Genomic DNA, 18,051 nt, shown 5'->3' with positions numbered 1-18,051 from the left:
TCACCTGTCAGCTTTGGTCCTGCTGGGGAGCATGAGAGGAGCAAACTGGGTCAGAATGACAGGCTCTTTGATTGAAAAAGGGAGCTGTAGGGAGGGGAAAGAGGGATGCTTCCAGGTACCTGCTCCCCTTTTCCCAGGAGAGAAGGTGGCAAGCAGGGCAGGAACTTCTCACCATCTGGAATCAGCCCGTGGGAAAGTAGTGGAGCCACAGTGAACTGAAAAGCAGTATTACTGCACTGTTTTGGCATTAGCCCTCTTAATTGCACTACATTTTTTAATTTCTTTTTTTTTTTTTCTCCCCAAGCTAAGGTCCTGCCTTTTGACCGGTTTTGCTTCTCAGTTCATTTGCTAGAAGCAGTCATTTCATCCTTTGGATGTCAGTGTCCTTCTCCTTATCCGTGTTTGACCTTCAGAATTAGTCATCTAATTAAGGAGTGGGTCGACCCACGTAGCTTGTGTTCGACTGAATTTGCTAAGAAATAATTTTGTGAATACTAATGGTGCTCAGTATGGACCCCTTCAAGTCCTAGTGCTTCCAGAAGCATCTGCAAGTTTTTTTCCTTCCTGTGTTCAACCAGCCCCAGGAATGAGCACTGTGATTCAGCATAAGTGGCTTTTTGCTCTTAACTCCTTATACTCAAAACCTGGTTCAAGCTGCACTTGAAAGCCCCCCCTTCCCTTATTTGTTTCACAGTCTCCTTGTCATGATTTGTCGTGTTTTTTAGTATTGATATAACATTTCAAAAGATATTGCTGTAGAAGGATGTCTTCAGGAGATCCTGTATTGGCATTTGGATAATATTGTTGAAGTTTGAATTCTGAGTTAAACCCCAATGGTGCTGAAGTTTGGGATTTTAATAGAAATGAAGTTGATAGTAGTAGGAAATGTTTTAAAGATACAAATTGTGCTTTCCACTTCAGGTTAAACCTTACTGTAGCTTATTGTAACCTTAATTTTTTTCTTAGAAATGTCTTTTAACATTTTATTTTACAGTATTTATGTTAAATAGTTTAGAGGATTAATATTTTGCCATCTCAGTAAAACTATGAAATTGCCAACGACCCTACTTTATGTTTTTGAGAGGATTTTTAGAATTTTTCTATGTATTTTTAAAACGCCCTGAGTCTGTAAGTGCTCTGTGCTGTGCATCTTGAGTCACGTTAAAGGATTCCCAGGTGCAACTTCCCTGCCTCTGAGTGCCTTTTAACATGAATTCATGGTAGTGGTTGCGCCCAGGCTGCAGGAGCAGTGATGGTGAGCAGTGATGAAACACTGATGGCTGTCCTACTTTTGGATTTATTCCGTCCCTCAATTCCATTCTCCACAGCACCCAGCCTCCCTCTCCTCCTTGCCTGAAAAAGACCCCTCTGTGTTTCAAAAATATTGTATATTTTCTTAGGTGCAAAGGAGGAATACTGCTTGGAGTTCATCAGACTTTATGGTGCTGTTTGTAATTATTTTCCTTTAGAAAGAGGACTTTGATTTATTTTTGTGTTTATTTATTGTACACTGATAAAGCTCTTGTTGAGCTTCCAAAGACAAGTTCTGAACATGAGCTAAGTGGATGCTTTCAAGTACCTAAATAATAACTGGGGCGACCTGAACATGTAGGAAAACCACACTCTTTTCTCTTTTTTCTCACTTTGTTTTTTTTTTCTTTCTTTCCAAAAGCTTATTTTTCTTTTCCTTCCTGTTACCACACTTGGTGCCCTGGGATTTACACTGACGTTTGGCATTGAAGAATGCTTGTATCAAACTCATCCTGTTTGAATTCCTTTCAATACGTAATTAAAGAGAGTGAAACAGAAAAAGCTAGATTTAACAGTTTGATCTCTTTATTTTAATTTTTTTTTTCAATTACAAAACACTGAGAAAGAAAGGCTTGGAACAATACAAAGCTGTGAATCTGAGAGATTAGTATGCTCTGAAGATGCTTTGGAGTGGGTACACAGTACAGATGCCAGTCCTTATTTTGCTTCCTCATTACAAGCAATTTTGTTTCAAACCTCTTTTGTTTGTAAGGATTCTGAAAGCAGTCCTAGAGTCGAGATGCACAAGGCACTAGGATTCACCAGAATAACAGTCAGTGTTTAGATATTCACCAAGAACAAATGAGGTACCATTTCAGCATCTTAGTGTGCCTTTATAGTTATCAAGCTTCTGTCACTACTAGTTAAGTGCTACTACCAGTTAAGTGTCACTGCTAGTTCAGAGATACTTTCTGAAGTATCTCACTGTGCTATGGTTTCTGATTTATTTTCATTTAAGTATAGCACCTGATAACTTTAAAATACACGGATTATTTTACAGTCTCCCACGTGGATCTTTGTAGAGATTTGTTGGCTTAACAGCCATCTAAAACTGAGTGATTATAGTACACTGAAGCTGGTGCTGTGATCCCTCTGTTCCTGCTTAGTCCTTAAAGATTCTGCTCAGTCAAAGGTATCAGTGGTTTCAGCTCTGCCATCTGCCTGCCTGATGACTTGCATGTATCTCAAACCATGTAGTTAGTAAGTCACAATATATAAAATATCAAGAGTACAGAGCATTGGCTGGAGTTTTAAGCTACAAGTTGATATAAAAAGAGAAAAACAATGGTACAGGGGTCATTTGGTGATTCACCTGAGTAATTAATTGAGTTTAGAGACAAATCCTTTATGATGGGTCCTGGTTACGTTTTGGCTTAGCAGAGTTGGTTTATACTGAAAGAGAAGAGAGGTGAATAACAGATGCAAAGCAATGAAATGGGTCTCTGCCTGTTCCCCATGAGCCAGCACTCCCAGCTGGGTCCAGGCTGGACTCTTTCTTTTGGTGCTCATAAACCCACCTTTGTTGTCCTCCAGTTTTTCAGTTTTACTCATAATTTAAAGAGAGCGAGAGTAGTGGAAACCATGTGAAAGAAAGTGCAGGACTACAGCCATAATGAAGAGCACTGAGGAAGTCTGACTTGCAGCAGGCTCTCTAGGAGTAGGATTGAGAAGAGAGCCTTATGAATAAGTTTTTGACCTTAATTATTTTTTTTAAATGTGTAACACTGTACTGATTTTCCAGTTGTCCAGTCTTTTCTCAGGAAAAGAAGGGTATGCAAATTTAAGTTGCAATGAAAGAGGCATGCAGAAACAAAACTGAAAGCACCCTTTCTTCTTCCATTTCTCTTTCCTTTTTTTTTTTTTTTTCTTTGCTTGTAAAAAGAAACTGAAGATCTGTCTCTGCTTCAGGAGAGACCTCCTTTCAGCGCTGTATCAAAGTGCAGGGGCCTGTTAATCACTTATGAGGTTTCAGCTGGAAGAAAAAAATCAGTCCAGTTATTCACTTCTGTGATCAGCCAAGGCCATAACTCTGAGAACTGCCAGGGGCTATTTTGTTTCTGTTTTTATCCAAATCGGGAGGGAGGGAAAAGTATTATAAGTTAGTGACAGTTTCAATGCAGAGTTGTGAATACTTTAGTAACCATCATGTCCTGTAAATCCCAGACACCTGTCCAAACATCAGGGTTAGCTTAGAAAAAATATTGTTATTTATTTTGCTACCTGGGTTGTTAGTGTCTACTAAAATCTCTGTTTGCAGCTGAGCTTAAATATGTTTTAATTCTGTTTGTACTAACAAATGGTTGAAAAATCTAGAACTACGCACTGCTTATGAATTGGAACACATAGCTTTTTTAACTTTGTAAACAGTAATACAAATGAGAATATTGTTGCAGATCAGTGGATGTTTTAAATGGAGAAACTGCCCATCCAGAGCCTAAGCTCACTGAGAATCTGTTTGAAGTGATGTGGGGTGAGGGGGACTGTGTCTGTTCAACAAGCATTTCTCCAAACCAGTCGCTTTTGCAAAAGGAATTCAGTTCCAAATCTTTATGCTGAAAAGTTTTCCTGTTTCAAGATTGAAAATTCTATCATGAAACCTTTAAACAACCAAGTGCGTGTTTTTTGGTTGGTTGGTTGGTTTGGTTTGGTTGGGGTTTTTTTGTCCAGGGGGACAGCAGAAGCTTTAGCTTTGATGCCCATTAACAGAAGCTCTTGTACAGTTTGCACGAGCCATGTAGTCTTTATGTGCATCCTCTCCCTGTGGTTCACAGGGGTTCTGTGCCTGCTAGTGAGGAGTCACTGGAGTGACTGCTCCTTGCTGTGGTTCCTAGACAGATGGTGGGTTAGTTGAACTTCAGGAAAAAAGGTGGTTTTCATCAACTTCTCCCCATCCCCCATTCTCTAGGAAGAATAGGAAAGTACCCAGATTCTTACTGAATAACTGAGTAGCAAAGGGCAAAGGTTCTGAGATGTTTTAGCAAACACAGAACCCCATAAAGCTTTGTCCACAGCCATTTCAGAAAGCGAAAATCAACTGAGGGTTGGAAATGTAGGTGACAGAACAACTTTTAAAGTCCAGAAAGGTAGAATTGAAGAGATACTGCATGTGCAACACCTTGCTTCATTGCCTGATTCTCCATGGCAAGCGAGCAGTTAAAGAAGTGGAGGAAAAGGTGATGATAAAGGGAGCTGCTTAGGGGAGTGGTACAGAAGATGTTGACCAGGAGGTAGAATGGGGTTTGAAAGCAGAAGTGCTGTTGTCCCTAATGTGTTTTAACATGCTGGCTCAGCTGTGTGCAAGGTTTATATGGTGATTTGGGTTTCTTAAACTGTGTTTTTTATGTAAACTCTTCTGTAGAAAATGGTTTGACGCAGTGATGCAATTGCACTCTGTTAGGCACCTGTCCAAAAAGAATCCATCTGCTCCTGCAGTGTGTGGTATTTGGTTGCAGAGTTGAAGGCAGGTCCCTTCCAAAGGGGATGCTCTGTTGCATTTACCAAAACAGTGTGTGTAGCAACAGGGTAAGATATCTGGCCAGCACGAGCAGCAATACAGTGATGCCCAGGGATTGCTGCTTTTTTAACTGGACCAAAAAATCTCCATGTGCTGCTATGTGGACAGACAGGCTTATGTGAAATAACTTTCATGTATTTCTTCATTGTACTGTATGTGTGTGATCCATGCAAACACAAGAACTACTTGCACTGTAGGTTGATTTAGCAGGTAAAGAAATGCCAGCACTTAGCAGGTTATGCTCATCAAGCCCAAACAGGGAAACAGTTCATGAATTTGAGGGGAGATCTGCTGATACTTTCTGAAAGTTTTCCTCTGTCTTCCACTTGAGTCAGAGTAACTGGCACAAAAAATTACATCTCTGTGATTCCTGGTAAAACAAGAGAGCACCACATGCTCCTACTGGGCTGTCCAGGATACCAAAGGACAGCTTCCCAGTACCAGCCTGACACTTGCCTGATGACTGAGAGCATGTACTTCCAAAGTCTTGTGTGAGACAAAGTAAAGCATGGAGAGAAATCTTCCACTTGCTGTGGTGAAAGATGCGCTCCACTCTCTGATTCAGGAGGTGTAAAAGAAGCCAAATGTAAAATGTTTCAGAAAGGTAAGATGTGGCAGCCTGGACTGACGGAGCTGCAGTTGGTGTGAGGCCTCAGAGGACCACGGATAATCCCAAAACTGCCTTGGGAGGGGTAGATAGAAGTTGTTTTCTTGCTCTTTGAAATAATGGAATAATGAAGGATACATTTTGCTTGCATGGCAGTTTCTCGCCAAAATATGCATTTATTTTTAAACCAAATGTCATCATATGAATATCGTGAAAATAAGTTGCTGTAGCCGTTTCTGGTGTGCAAATTCTTGGAGTGTGTATATATGTGAGTTTAACAGGTGGTTCTCCTATGTATTGGCAGAGAGGTGTTTAAAAACAGAATTTCTCCTGTACCAAAGTGGTGCATCCCAGGCCTGCGGTTGGATTGAGATGCGTTGTGAGCTTGAAGTTTTACCACCTGCCTTTTAGTGCCTTCCCTGGGACACAGCCTCAGGATGCACATCTTTGAGCAGTTCAAACAGCTGCCTGTGTTATCAGGGTAAAGGAGGACACAGCAGTAGTAACAAACAGATGGAGGAAGGTGAAGAGGTGGGAGAAGTCCTCTCTCCTCTCCCCTGAGCTACTTTGGCTTGCAGGTGAGCACTGGCAGGATTAGGTCCTGGCCCAGAGACAGATCTTATGAGCCTCAGGGTGCAATGGCTGTGGAGCTCCTGAACTGACAGCTGTGCTGATGTTCACCTGATAAGGACCCAGCCTTTTCTGCCAGGTTAACTTGAACAGTATTTAATTCTTGCAGAAGCTTGGCGTAACTAAAAGGCCTGGCAGCTTGAGTCATAAAAAGCCAGGAATTTGGCAGAAGTTGATTTAGTTTATTTTATTGTGTGCCAAAAATTCTATTTAAAGTGTCTGACCTAAAGATGCAACGAAAAAAGGGAACAAGCTCCCTTGATCTTCTTTGGCAGCATTTTCAGACTCTTTGAATGTAAGAAAAATATTTTCTTAGTGTCAACCACCCTCTTAAATCTGGAAAGCTCTGACTTATCAGTAACAACATGAAACTTTTAGTGGATTTGTTTCTGTTCTCTGCCCCAAGTTTTTGTCTTGTTCTTTTGTGTCATGAAATGAAATGTCTCTGACATCACACCAGCACATACATAGTTACTGGCACAAATGGAGTGGTTTTAGTAATGCTTTTTTAGAAGTGATATCGCCTACTAATTCGGTCTCTGTGTCTATTCATTAAGATAAACAGTTTATTGGAGTCTTAACTACTTCATTGAGGCTTATCTTTTAAGGAAAACAATATGGAAACAAGAAAATCAATATGGCAGAACTTCTTAGCTAAAAGTGGAAAATACTGCTTGGCTTCTTTATAAGAAATTTCAGGCTTGATAAAATAACTTTCATGGGGACTTTCTGAAAAAAAGAAGTGACAGTGTGACAAACAATAGCACCTTATATCATGCTTACTGAGATGCTGAGAAATATCAAGCACTTCCAGGTGGAAATACGATGTATGCTGTATTTGATTTAAGAGAAATAGTTAACTTTCAGGAGCTTCAAGTCAGATAATGGTAAGAAAATAATGGTGATGTGTTTTGTCTGTGAGTCCTGGGAGGCTCTGGAAGCAGGTCTTCTTGTTTTCCTATCTGTTCCTTCTTTCAGAAGTTTCCTTATCTCTCTGACTTTGAGGCTCCAAAGAGCAGACACTGTTACTGTTTATTTATTCTAAGTATTGCCAAAATGTGCTCCAAAGTTATTTTAAACCCTCACTTTCAAGGATGTGTTTCCTAATAGTTTCTAAAATGCAGTAGTTTGCCAATTTGAACGCTGAGAACTTGCATTATCTACTTCTTTTCTATTACTTACCCACCAGTTCTATAAAACAAAATGTACTTATATTCTGATAGTATCATAAAATAGTGTTTTTCTAGCCTATATACTTCCTTGAAATGATGAGCCGGTATTTATCCATATCTGTAGATTGTATTTAATTTTATACCTGCAGCCTACACACATGACACTGAATTCAGGCTGTGAAAACCCTTTGTTAAATCTTTTACATCAATGCGCTTACTAACTGATTTTTTGATCTTGTTTCCCCTCCCCCCCCTTCAGCATTGCTTGGATCTGTAGCATTCTGTAGAGAAATGCAGCTCTTGAACCTGGAAAGTGCTTCTTTAAAAGCAGCTTTACGAGGCCGGAATTTCTGTTTGGCTCCGGGTTGAGCATTTCCCGGTCTCGCAGGCTGATCTCCCTTCCTGAGCATTTTTGCATCATAAAGTTTGTGCAGAGTGAAGCGGGCTCTGATATTGTCTCTGTATCCCATTACCTCTTATTGAGTGGTGTGGCAGGAACTGTCCAGATATGTAATTGAAAAGTAATGAAGAACTTGGCTTTAGATAGAAGACAATAGTATTCACTTTGCTGCACAACAGTAGCAATGATATCCTGTTTCAAACAAGCATGAAAGTTGTAGAACCTTATTTATCTCCCTAGTCAGCAGCAATCACTCCTGACTGCACACCAGCAGCAGTTCTGCTGAGTGCAAAGATGCCATTTTTATATTGCTGTTTATCAGACCAGAACTACTACCTTTCGAAGCATTTGTTTTATTTGTTTTGGAGACTGCTACTCTTGCAGCAGAAAAAAAAACAAACCTATTTGAGCAGAATCAGCATTCAGGAAAAGTGCTTCAAGCCTCCTTTTAGAAGTTACTTCCTTTATTTTCTCCATTATTTCAGTATTTATCAAGTAGGTTTAAAGAAACTTTCTGTTTAAGTCACCTTTGTGCGACCCTAGAGCTGTTGATAAATTACTTGTGGTAAAATACCCATCAGCCTGCATGGAAGTGAAGGAGTGTAGCACTAGACCAGCACTGGGTTTTCAGCTACCTCATTTATTCCTCACTTTACTGTTTCTTGTACATGCAAATTTTCTTGACTTTATCATTCAGCCAGTGGGCAGAGGTACAAGAATGCTGTTATGGTACAGTTTGCAAGCACATGAGAAGATGCAACTGAGGTGTAAACCAGCAATGGGTTATGATAGAAAGAGGAAATAGAGGGAATTAATTATATTAATGTTTTATCTGGATGCTGCAAGAGGTTTGGGATTTGAGGTTGGTTGTTGAAAAGAAAAATTGTTTCCAGTTCTAAATATATCATGTTTTAAGGGATAGCTGTGGAGGCAGAGAGAGGGTGAAATAGGTTCAAGAGTAATAAGGTGAGCAAAGGTGGGCATAGGTTGATGCAGAGGTTCCTGGGAGGCAGCTGCAGCCATGCTGAGACTGAGCCTGAAGTCCCTGGGGCAACTATTCCTTTATGCTATTTAATGTATACTCTCTGTCTCCTGGACCAGCTGCTTATCTTGACTTAGAGACATACCCTGAGTCCAGAGGGCATTTGTGGCATACAGTAAACTTCTGTTTAAAACTGAGATTATTTCTTTTAATGATAAAGCAGTCAATGTAAAGGTAAAGATGTTTGTTTGTCTGTAGAAACAAAATAAAAATGCTGAGACCTGACAAAAGTTTGTAAGTCACCACTCCAGGGTATGGGGAAGCCCTCTGAACTGGCTTCCATGCTATTGACAGTTTTTGCTTATTCGTGGAGAACAGGAGACCAAAAGAGTCTGGGAAAGAGCAAAAATACAAATAAACCAAATTGTAAAGGTGACCTGCAAAAGTGTGAAGTTGTTTATGTCAGTTGGCAACACACAGGGCAAAGTGAGGGGTATGTGAAGTTAAAGGCAAGCCCCCCTGCCACCCCTCCCTCCATTCCTTTTCTTTTGTGAGTTGGTTGTTTGGTTTGGTTGGTTGGTTTTGGTTTTGGTAGTTTGATGTTTTTGAGATTGTTCATTCTGTAGCTTCCTTGGCTTGCAAGAAGGGATTATTGGGGTGACTGGGTGGGCTCAAATAGTTGTTCTTGGAACTCCTGCATCTTCTTTTAAGTTCCAAGACTTAGATGTTTTTAATGAAATTGGCTTTGTCTCCAAAACGTGAATTCAGTACTTAAAATCAAATAGTTAATCAGTGTTTTTAAAGACTCTTTTCTCATCTACTTTGACCTTCTCCCACCACCAAGGTCATTCAGCTGTACTACAGAGAGGAAGTGTGGAAGGAAAAATGTTTTCAGTTTGCCAGGAATGGCTAAAACCATAAGGGATTTTGAGCAGTGGGTCATGCTAAGCACTGTGATTTGTTAACATACCTGGAATCTGTTCAGAATGTTCTTGTTGCTGCCGTTGCTGGTGGAGAAGCAGTTATTCAATTTTCCAGTATGGTCGAAGTGTGAACTGCAAAATTTGTTCCTCTCTTTTGGGCATACCTTCTGATGTGGACTGCTTTCAACACTGTCCAGGGTGACCATTTTCAAGCTTGTTAACTTAAGAGGGTTTGTTTCTGTATGTGGGAACCATGACAAACCGTAGTGTAGAATGGTCAAACTGTTAAATAATGTACAGCCTGTTGCACTTGGCATAGCTCCTTGTTGCAGCCTCAATGTCCGAGGAGACAAAGCCAAACTTATTGGGGTGCTACAGTTCTTATTTAAATATGTGTATCTGTGTGTATGCATTTATGAATTATGCTAATCCCAAGCAGCTATATTAATTTACAGTTTGACAGATTGTCTGTGTTAGACAGTAGATGTTCGTTCTCTGCTCTGTGCTCGAGGATGGAGCTCGTTGTAACTCAATCGCTTTTCTCCCCGCGGCCCCGCGGTGAGGCCTCGGCTCAGGGGGTGTACAAACAGCTGCAGCAAGGCTGTCGTGAGTACGGATGTGTCTTCATGCAGTGAGATCTCTGGGTCACCAGGTGTCCTGGTTTCAGCTGGGATAGAGCTCATTTTCCTCCTAGGAGCCGTGACAGTGCTGTGTTTTGGATTTAGGTTGAGAATGATGTTGATAACACGCTGGTGTTTTGGCTGTTGCTAAGTAGCGCTCACCCTGACTCAAGGACTTTTCAGTGTCTTGTGCTCTGCCAGTGAGGAGAGGCACAAGAAGCCTCTCCTTCTTGTGGCCAGGACAGCTGACCCAAGCTGGCCAAAGGGATATTCCATACAATAGAACGTCATCCCCGGGATATAAACTGGGGGGAGTTGGCTGGGAGGTGCCAATGGCTGCGCCAGGACGGGCTGAGCATCTGTCAGCAGTTGGTGAGCAATTGCATTGTGCATCACTTGTCTTCCTTGAGTTTCATTTCTCTGTCTCTCTCCTTTTCATCACAATATTTATTTTTTTATTGTTGTTATTAGTAGCAGTAGTACGATATTGTACTTTGTTTTGATTATTAAACTGTTCTTATCTCAATCCATGAGTCTTACTTTTTTTTTCCGATTGTCCTCCCCATCCCACCAGGGGCAGGGAGGAAGGGAGGGAGCAGTTCTGTGGTACTTAGTTACTGGCTGGAGTTAAACCATGACACCAGGGACCATGGAAGCCGCACTAAATGGGTTTTAAGGAACCATGTGTTAGCCAGCTAAGCTGTGCTTCCTTCCTCCAGAGAAATGCTCTGTTGACTTTCACCCACAGTGCTCCCCTCACCATGCTATCCACCTTCCTCCTGTGGGTTCTGGCAGCTATCTATCCTTGATATGATGCCTCCTCCTTTTCCTGGTTGTCTCAACACCAGGTTTCTTAAAATGCTGCTGAACTGAGTCACAGGTTGGCAGCTGTGCTCTTGCAAAGACCTTTACTTCTGTTCTTGATGCTGTTCAGATGTAACAGGACATAAGCAGGGGGCCAAAATGGGAGAGTTTATTTTACTTGTGGTCGGGAGCAGCTTATCGATCACTTGATGAATTTCTGGTGGCTTGAGGAGTCACTGTGATTATTGTACATGATTCATAGATCATATCTCTGTCTAACTTACAAGTTAGTCTTATTTTCATCAGGAAGTTGGCACTAGATGACCTCCAGAGATCTCTCCCAACCTAAATTACTCTGCAATTTATACAGTGATTTAAACATAGTACAGATAAGGAGCAGACACTGCAGTAAAGGAAGGGTTGAGCATAGCTCACAATTTGGAAACAATAGGTGATTCATAGGCTAAAAGATAGAGGAGAGTTAAGCATGTATCTCTCCTTTGCATCTCAATATATTTGCATAGGCTGGTATTCAAAGGGTCTTGATAAGCCACTATTTAGTTGATAGGTCATAGAAATAAAGGTCTGGTGTATACTTATTATGAATGTTGTTTAAAATCCTTATCCTTAACTCTCCTTAAAAGTATCCACTAGGGCTACACAAGTAGTATGTGTGTGGCAGGGGATCAGCTTACAAAAGGAGTAACTTTTAACTTTTTTCACCTTTGATAGGTCATAAGCACACTTTTATTCATTTATGCCCATTTAAAAATAACTCAGTAACAACAGGGTGTTGCCCACCAGCCAAACTTTGTCCACCAGAATAAAACTTTCTACAATAATAGATTGTATTAGTGATATATTTGTGTATATTCATTTTGCAGCTGACTACTAGTGCATAATGGGGCATTTTTTTCCTTGAAGTAGAAGAATCATCATATGCTTTTGGAACTTGAACAATAAATACCGGTCTTAAATGGTGCCAATACCTTCTTGGGAGTCTGATCAACACAGGGATTAGTGTGTGTTTTATACCTTGTGATATTCAATCTTAGTTCCCTGAAGTTACCTTTATTTTCAAGAGGCAGGTAGTGAAAATTGTGGAGGTACCTTGAATGACATCTAGTCCAAGCCATAGACTATAACCACCAGTTTTGGATTCCCTTGTCACAGGGAATTGTGGCATATAGGTTCTTCTGCACTACAGGGTGCACCCTTCAGCTGTGGCCAAGCCAAATCATGTCAATTCTGCTTTTTTTGGAACCTATCCCCACTTTTTAAACAGATTTATGTACCCTCTGTCATTTTTGCACTCATGAAGTCTGTCCCATGCTGTTATTTAAGGGTGGGTATCTCTGCTTACTCACCTTATAGCTCTTCCTGAGTGCTGGTGGTTGCACTATAAAAATAGAAACCAGTGATTTATGTTCATTCTTGGTAATAAATGACCTTGGGACCTAGTCTGTTAAGACTTAAACTGTAAATAATTAAGCTTTACCTCTGCAGAACCCTCACTCAACCCAGACTGTTTCTAGCTGTAATTTTATGACAGTTAACTTCTAACTCCTTTCCTGGAGACTGTGGTCATGTAAAGTGATAAAAAAAAAATTAAAAGCCATGCACACTTTTTTAATGTACATGATGCAGTAAGTGCTGTGCACAGTCAAAACCCCAAAAGCTGATATAACTGCAGAACAGCCATGTGTTAGTTCCAACTTGGCCCACCAATTCCAGACAGGTGCAGGCTCTCAAGCTCATTGGTTCTCTATTTATTTTTGAAAGTCTGTCAAAACTATAAGTTTTGTGCTTGACTAGTCTGATATGTTTTTACTTTGTATCCAGAGAAAAGGGGGTGCCAGGGAAACATGGAAGGATGCAATATTCCAGTATTAGCTGATGAAGTACAGGATTGTAAATTTCTGAAAAGATTAAATATCCTTTTTATTTATTTGTTTATTTATTTATTAAGTTTGGACAGTGCCAATCATCTCTCATGGTCTAGGTTTTTCTAGTGCTAATTAATATTTTGGGCATTCTGGGTAGACTGATCTGTGAACAGCAATGCTCAAATTACACTGTGAGATTTAATCCTGTGAGCATATTGTGGTGAAATAAATTATTGACCAAGGCATTTGGAAGCAAGTGTTAAAGATGACAAAAGTGTCCAGCTGAATGCACTACTGCACACACAAGTATTATGTCACGTTTTTCTTCTGAGAACTGTCTAGGTGCATGTGATTGCCTTGATTTTCAGGAAATAGGAATGTTTTTCAAAATCAGTATTTAAAAGAGACTAATGGAAGCTGGGCAGTTGACTGCTCTGTGGTTCCTTCAACCTCTTCCCCTAAAACTCCCTGAAACAGAGGGAAAAAAAAAAAAAAGGAAAACTGTAGCTTTCATTTGGAGAGAGGATGGTTTGCATCTAATGCTGCTCTTCTCTCTTATCTGTTACTCTTGCAAATCCTCTGGACTTCTTTTTCTGCTTTTGTAATTTGATTTTAAGTATTGACCTGTTGATCCAAGTGTTTCTTCTATTAGCAATCACTTTTCAATGTCTGTTTTCTGTGTGCAATAAGATGGGGATTAAAAATTTTTCAAGTGTCTGTTTTCTATGTGCAACAACATGGGGATTAAAATTTAACAGGGATTAAAAAAAAAAGGAAATGCAAACTAAAATGGAAGAAAGTTTTTCTTCTTAGCCTTATTTATATGTTTGGGAGAGAACACCACAGCTGACTCGACCTCTGTGGGATGTGGACAGTATGCAAAAATATATTATATTGTAGAGATAGAGTTAGTTCTCTCTAGATAATTCAAAAATACACAAAAAAATCATTATGCTGCTTACAATTTCCGTTGTTACTCTTGCGGCTTGAAATGTATCCCAGATTCCTCAAGGGTTGTGCAGCCTTTTTTTCTTCCATAAATCTGGAGCTGTGGATGTTTCCTCCCCGCTCTGCTGCACTTTCCTCTTGGGGAAGGGGGCCGGGGGAGTCCAAAAGCCATTTCTGAGTAATGAACCATCTCGTGTTCAGGCCAACAACGTGAGTCAGAAGTGAGAGATACCTTCCGTTCCTTGCCTCCACTTGGACAGGTTTGGAAGTCTCTGGGAAAGCATTTGTGGTCAGTCTGGTGTTAGTTTTTATACCGCCTACGGTTAGTTTTCTTCATCATGTGTATTATCCTCTTGGATAATATCCCCTTGGAGTACACTAAAAATACGAGCAAGAGAGGAACATTAGATAAGAACAGCCTAATATTAGGGAAGTGCAAATTACATGACATCACAGTTCACATATTTCCATTTCAGGAGCAATCCAAAAGAGGATCATCTCCTCCATCATCAGAGCTGCCTTACTAGTTTATGTACTTAAGGACAACTTACAGGGATTAAACACTTTTTTGTTAAACATTCAAAGCAAGTGTCATCTGCTGTGGTTCTTTGTGTTAGATGTCATTACTGGAAATGAGGATGCTGCTCAATGTGTGCCCGAAATTTTGGAGGAGAGCCATTGCTGCCACCGGTTTTGTGTGACCAGAGTACTTTGATCACTTTGAGCACTTGCCAGAGCATCTGATCACGTGTGTTAGGGCTGCAGTGCCACTTCTGTTCGTGATTAAGAGGAAAGTGGATGTTTAGCATCTCTTGAGCTTCTGGGTTGCACCAAGCCTGAGCAGGAGAGGGAAGTCACACTGTTGCTGGTGCAGGTGTGAAGGGAGGTGGTTGTAGAATCTGGCAAAGTGGTGCCTGGGCTTCTGGCTGATGTGAAGCCGTTCAGTGCCAGGGAGGGGAAACCCCTGAGCACAATGAGAAGTAGCCATCTGCTAAGCAATGCTAGAACTTGGCAGGAGTGAACTGCACAGGAGCCCCTCGTGCTCGCCAATCGATTGGGCAGCAGGGAAAGATGTTAGGACATCTGCTGGGATTTCCCTGTTTGTAGGATGTTGGATCCTTTCCCTTACAAAAATCTATGATTTCCTAATAAATTCCTTGCAGAAGCATACAAATATTCTGGGGACTTTTAGAAAAAGAGCTCTACGTGCCTTCACTGGAGAAAGAGGCAGTGAGGGAGACAGGGGCAACAGGGCTTGACCTTGCAGAAACAGTAAGGGATTTTGAAACTACTGGCCACAAGTGCCCTTTTTTGAATCTAAAACTATGTGGGCTTTTCCCCCATCCCTAGATAATAAGCTGTCAGTATTTTCTCCTAATCAGAGTACATTTTGTCAAGTCTCCAAGGTCTTTCCTTTAGCCAGGTGTGAGAATCCAAACCGAGGGCCCCTCCTAAAGTACAAGATGAACTCCTGAGTGACAGGGTTGTTGTGCAAGCATGGCAGGAGGGAAAGGGCAGTGTGGTTGTGCTCTCAGCACCATGTTTCTGCTGAAGAAATCTCAGATCTCATCTGCATTTTTTTTTTTCTTTTGGGTGTAAGATTTTCAGGAGGTGCTGCTCCAGGAGTGAAACCAGAAAGCTTGTGAATAGGGGGATGGTCTTGTAGCTGGAAAAGGGCTGAATCCAGTGACCTTCTCCCTTTCTAATTTCTGTAATCCTTAACCTCCCCAATCCGATTAGAGCTGTGATCTTATTCTATATTTCTAACTTTGTTTGGAGGAAATGGATGGGCATATCTCCCGTTAACATCACCTGAGAGCCTGGCACTGGCTGAGATGTACATATGCCTGGAAGAACTGAGTCACAAAGCTGAATAATGGCAAAGGAAGCAAGCTTTTTGGGTACAGAGTTTACCTAAATGTCACCTTCAGTGCTCTGGACTGCAGCTGTGCTGTTTTCCCTTCAACAAACAGCACAAAGGCTTGGCCAGCCTGACTAGTTATTAATTGTGCTGACACCTTTGGCAAGGAGTACTGACCTTGTTGTGCATGAGCAGCAAAGGATTTGGTGACCTCTGTGTTCCCACCAGGCAATGCAACATCCCAATTAATGGCTTTGCTCCCACCAGACTTCCTCTGTGCCTGATGAGGGAAACAGCCACGGCATCCCCAGAGTGGGTGACGTGGTTGGCCCACAGGGTCACTCCTGGAGGAGGTGGCTCAGTGCAATCCAGAGCCAGGCCCACACACAGGAGGTGAAGGATAAAGAACCTCTCTGCCTTGGAAGAGGTTTTTACAAACCATCACCAGCTGTCACTTGGGTATTTACCAAAACAGCTGTGTAGGGCTGAACAGTGATCTGAGCATGATACAGGGCAGTTTGCTGCTGAAATACCAGCTTGAGCTGTGACTGAAGGTCTGTCCTCACCCATGTCCTCACTGAGAGTGGACAGCTGAAGCCCTGGGACCATTTTGCTGTAGGGTGGGCAATGGGTATGTGGACTGGGGAGGCTCGTCTCACTCAAGGACTTGGCTCCATCTCTCCGCTTGCTTTTGAAAATAGGACAAAACGTGGTGTTTGAGACCAGGCCAGAGGCAGTTAGGTGACATCAGACAGGTGCTGCTGTTGCACTGCCATCTGACAGACAGCATCCATCTGCAGACTGCAGCAGCAGTAGATGTGGCTCCTCTGATGCAAAATCCATGCTGGCCAATGATGCCGACTGCAGTCTGTGGAGGTTTCCCATTGTATAGTGACCTCTTTTTGCAATAAAACTGGGTTAACACATTGGTGAAGTGGCATGTGAATAGCTGGTGATGGGTAAAGGCAAGCTGGGAGAGAACACAAGGTTTTAAAAGCTGTTTAGAGCCTAAGAAAGTGGCTGAGGACCATGAGGCCTCTGCTCAGCAGGGGTTTTGCTAACTACCAGTTTGGTTGTAAGCAGTCTCAGAAGGGCTACATCCTTAGTTTGTAGTGAAAATTTTTAGACTGTGACTCAAGTGTGGGTAGTCTGGGAGCTATCTAAGTTGTTTGTTGATGGACAAAGGTGAGGCATCTGGCAGTCTTCCTACTGTCCTAGTAAAACGCCTTATCCCTGTGCTGAATTTTACTTGGGCCATAACCTCAATCCCTGCAAGTTGCAACTTGCTCTTTTACCCTGGATTTCAGATTGACACCTACAAAGAAGTTGAGGTTTTTGTCACCTTTTTGCATTCTTGTAAAGGCAGAAAGAGGGCATAGCCAATTAGAGCAGTAATTGCTTTTGCCATTTCCCTTAAACCTATCTGTGAATGGGTTTTCAGAAAGCTTAATGCAACAGACAGGCAACATAAATTACCATATCCATTCACAAAAAAAAAATAAAATAAAATCCTACTTCTAATTATTTTGGTCTCTCTGTTGGGAAAGGCAATATTTACAATTGTCATTGTTAATTTTCTCAGTTGTCATCCAACTCAATCAGACAGGAGATGAAGGACAGTCACATCCTCAGTGTGGATGGGAAGCTCATTCCCCATCTTAAAGACTTTGGACAATGTCAGGAACTATTTTTGATTCTACAGCTGAATTATTTCTCCTCTAATAACTTTCTTTTTTCCCCCCAGAAAGTCTGCTGTAGGTGTGCATGAAAAAAAGGAAAAGGAGGAGAAAAACATAAGGCTGAATTAAACAATATGAGGAAAGAGAAGAGGTTATACAAAGTTCAAGAAGCAAAGGGATATGGTTTAGAAAAACACTGAGATAATGAAAGATAATATATAGATGAAGTAACTGTAATATTGTTCCCCCTGAAACTTGCCTTGTGGGCTCCTGTGGGAAAATAGAAGTTGACGTGTGCTTACTTTGGATTGCCTGTCTGGAAAAACACATGAGATGATACAACATCCTTGTAGGCCTGTTGATGTGAGTGATAAGTTATAAAAGAGAGAGGAGGGAGCAGTAAGCCAACTATTCTTGATCAGACAAGACTGAGGAATAGGATATTTTTACAAACCCAGTTTAACACTGGTTTGTCATGTGTTGCTGTTACCTTTTCCTTTTTTTGACTTTTTCTGAAATTAAGAACCTGATGTGTTTTTTGGGTATGCCGTGGATAGAAGCAGTATTATAGGAGTTTAAATTGAACAAGGGTTTAAATTATTTGTTGAGAAAAACTTTTTCAGAGTAAGGCTAATGAGACCCTGGATTTCCCCAGGTTTTTAACCTCTCTCACCAAAGGCCCAAGGAAGAGGTTAGAAAGTACTGCCTTTTGGG

At 41.2% G+C, this 18,051-nt stretch overlaps 1 protein-coding gene across 9 annotated transcripts in view; it reads left to right on the top strand.

The window, feature by feature from the left end:
* Window positions 1-18,051, top strand: part of EPS8 (EGFR pathway substrate 8, signaling adaptor) — a 134,655-nt gene that overhangs the window by 47,481 nt on the left and 69,123 nt on the right. The window contains exon 1 of one of the 9 annotated variants that reach the window (XM_064654368.1): window positions 10,393-10,531. The exons of the other annotated variants lie outside the window; for them this stretch is intronic. The gene's annotated coding sequence lies outside the window, so the exon portion shown is untranslated. Of the gene's footprint in view, window positions 1-10,392; window positions 10,532-18,051 lie in introns of those variants that run through there. 9 annotated transcript variants of the gene reach the window in all.

This window comes from Pseudopipra pipra, chromosome 5 (assembly GCF_036250125.1).
Source record: "Pseudopipra pipra isolate bDixPip1 chromosome 5, bDixPip1.hap1, whole genome shotgun sequence".
In the NCBI taxonomy this organism is placed as follows: Eukaryota; Metazoa; Chordata; class Aves; order Passeriformes; family Pipridae; genus Pseudopipra; species Pseudopipra pipra.
The sequence above is the reverse complement of the archived record's forward strand: the minus strand, read 5'-3'. Positions and strand labels throughout refer to the sequence as shown.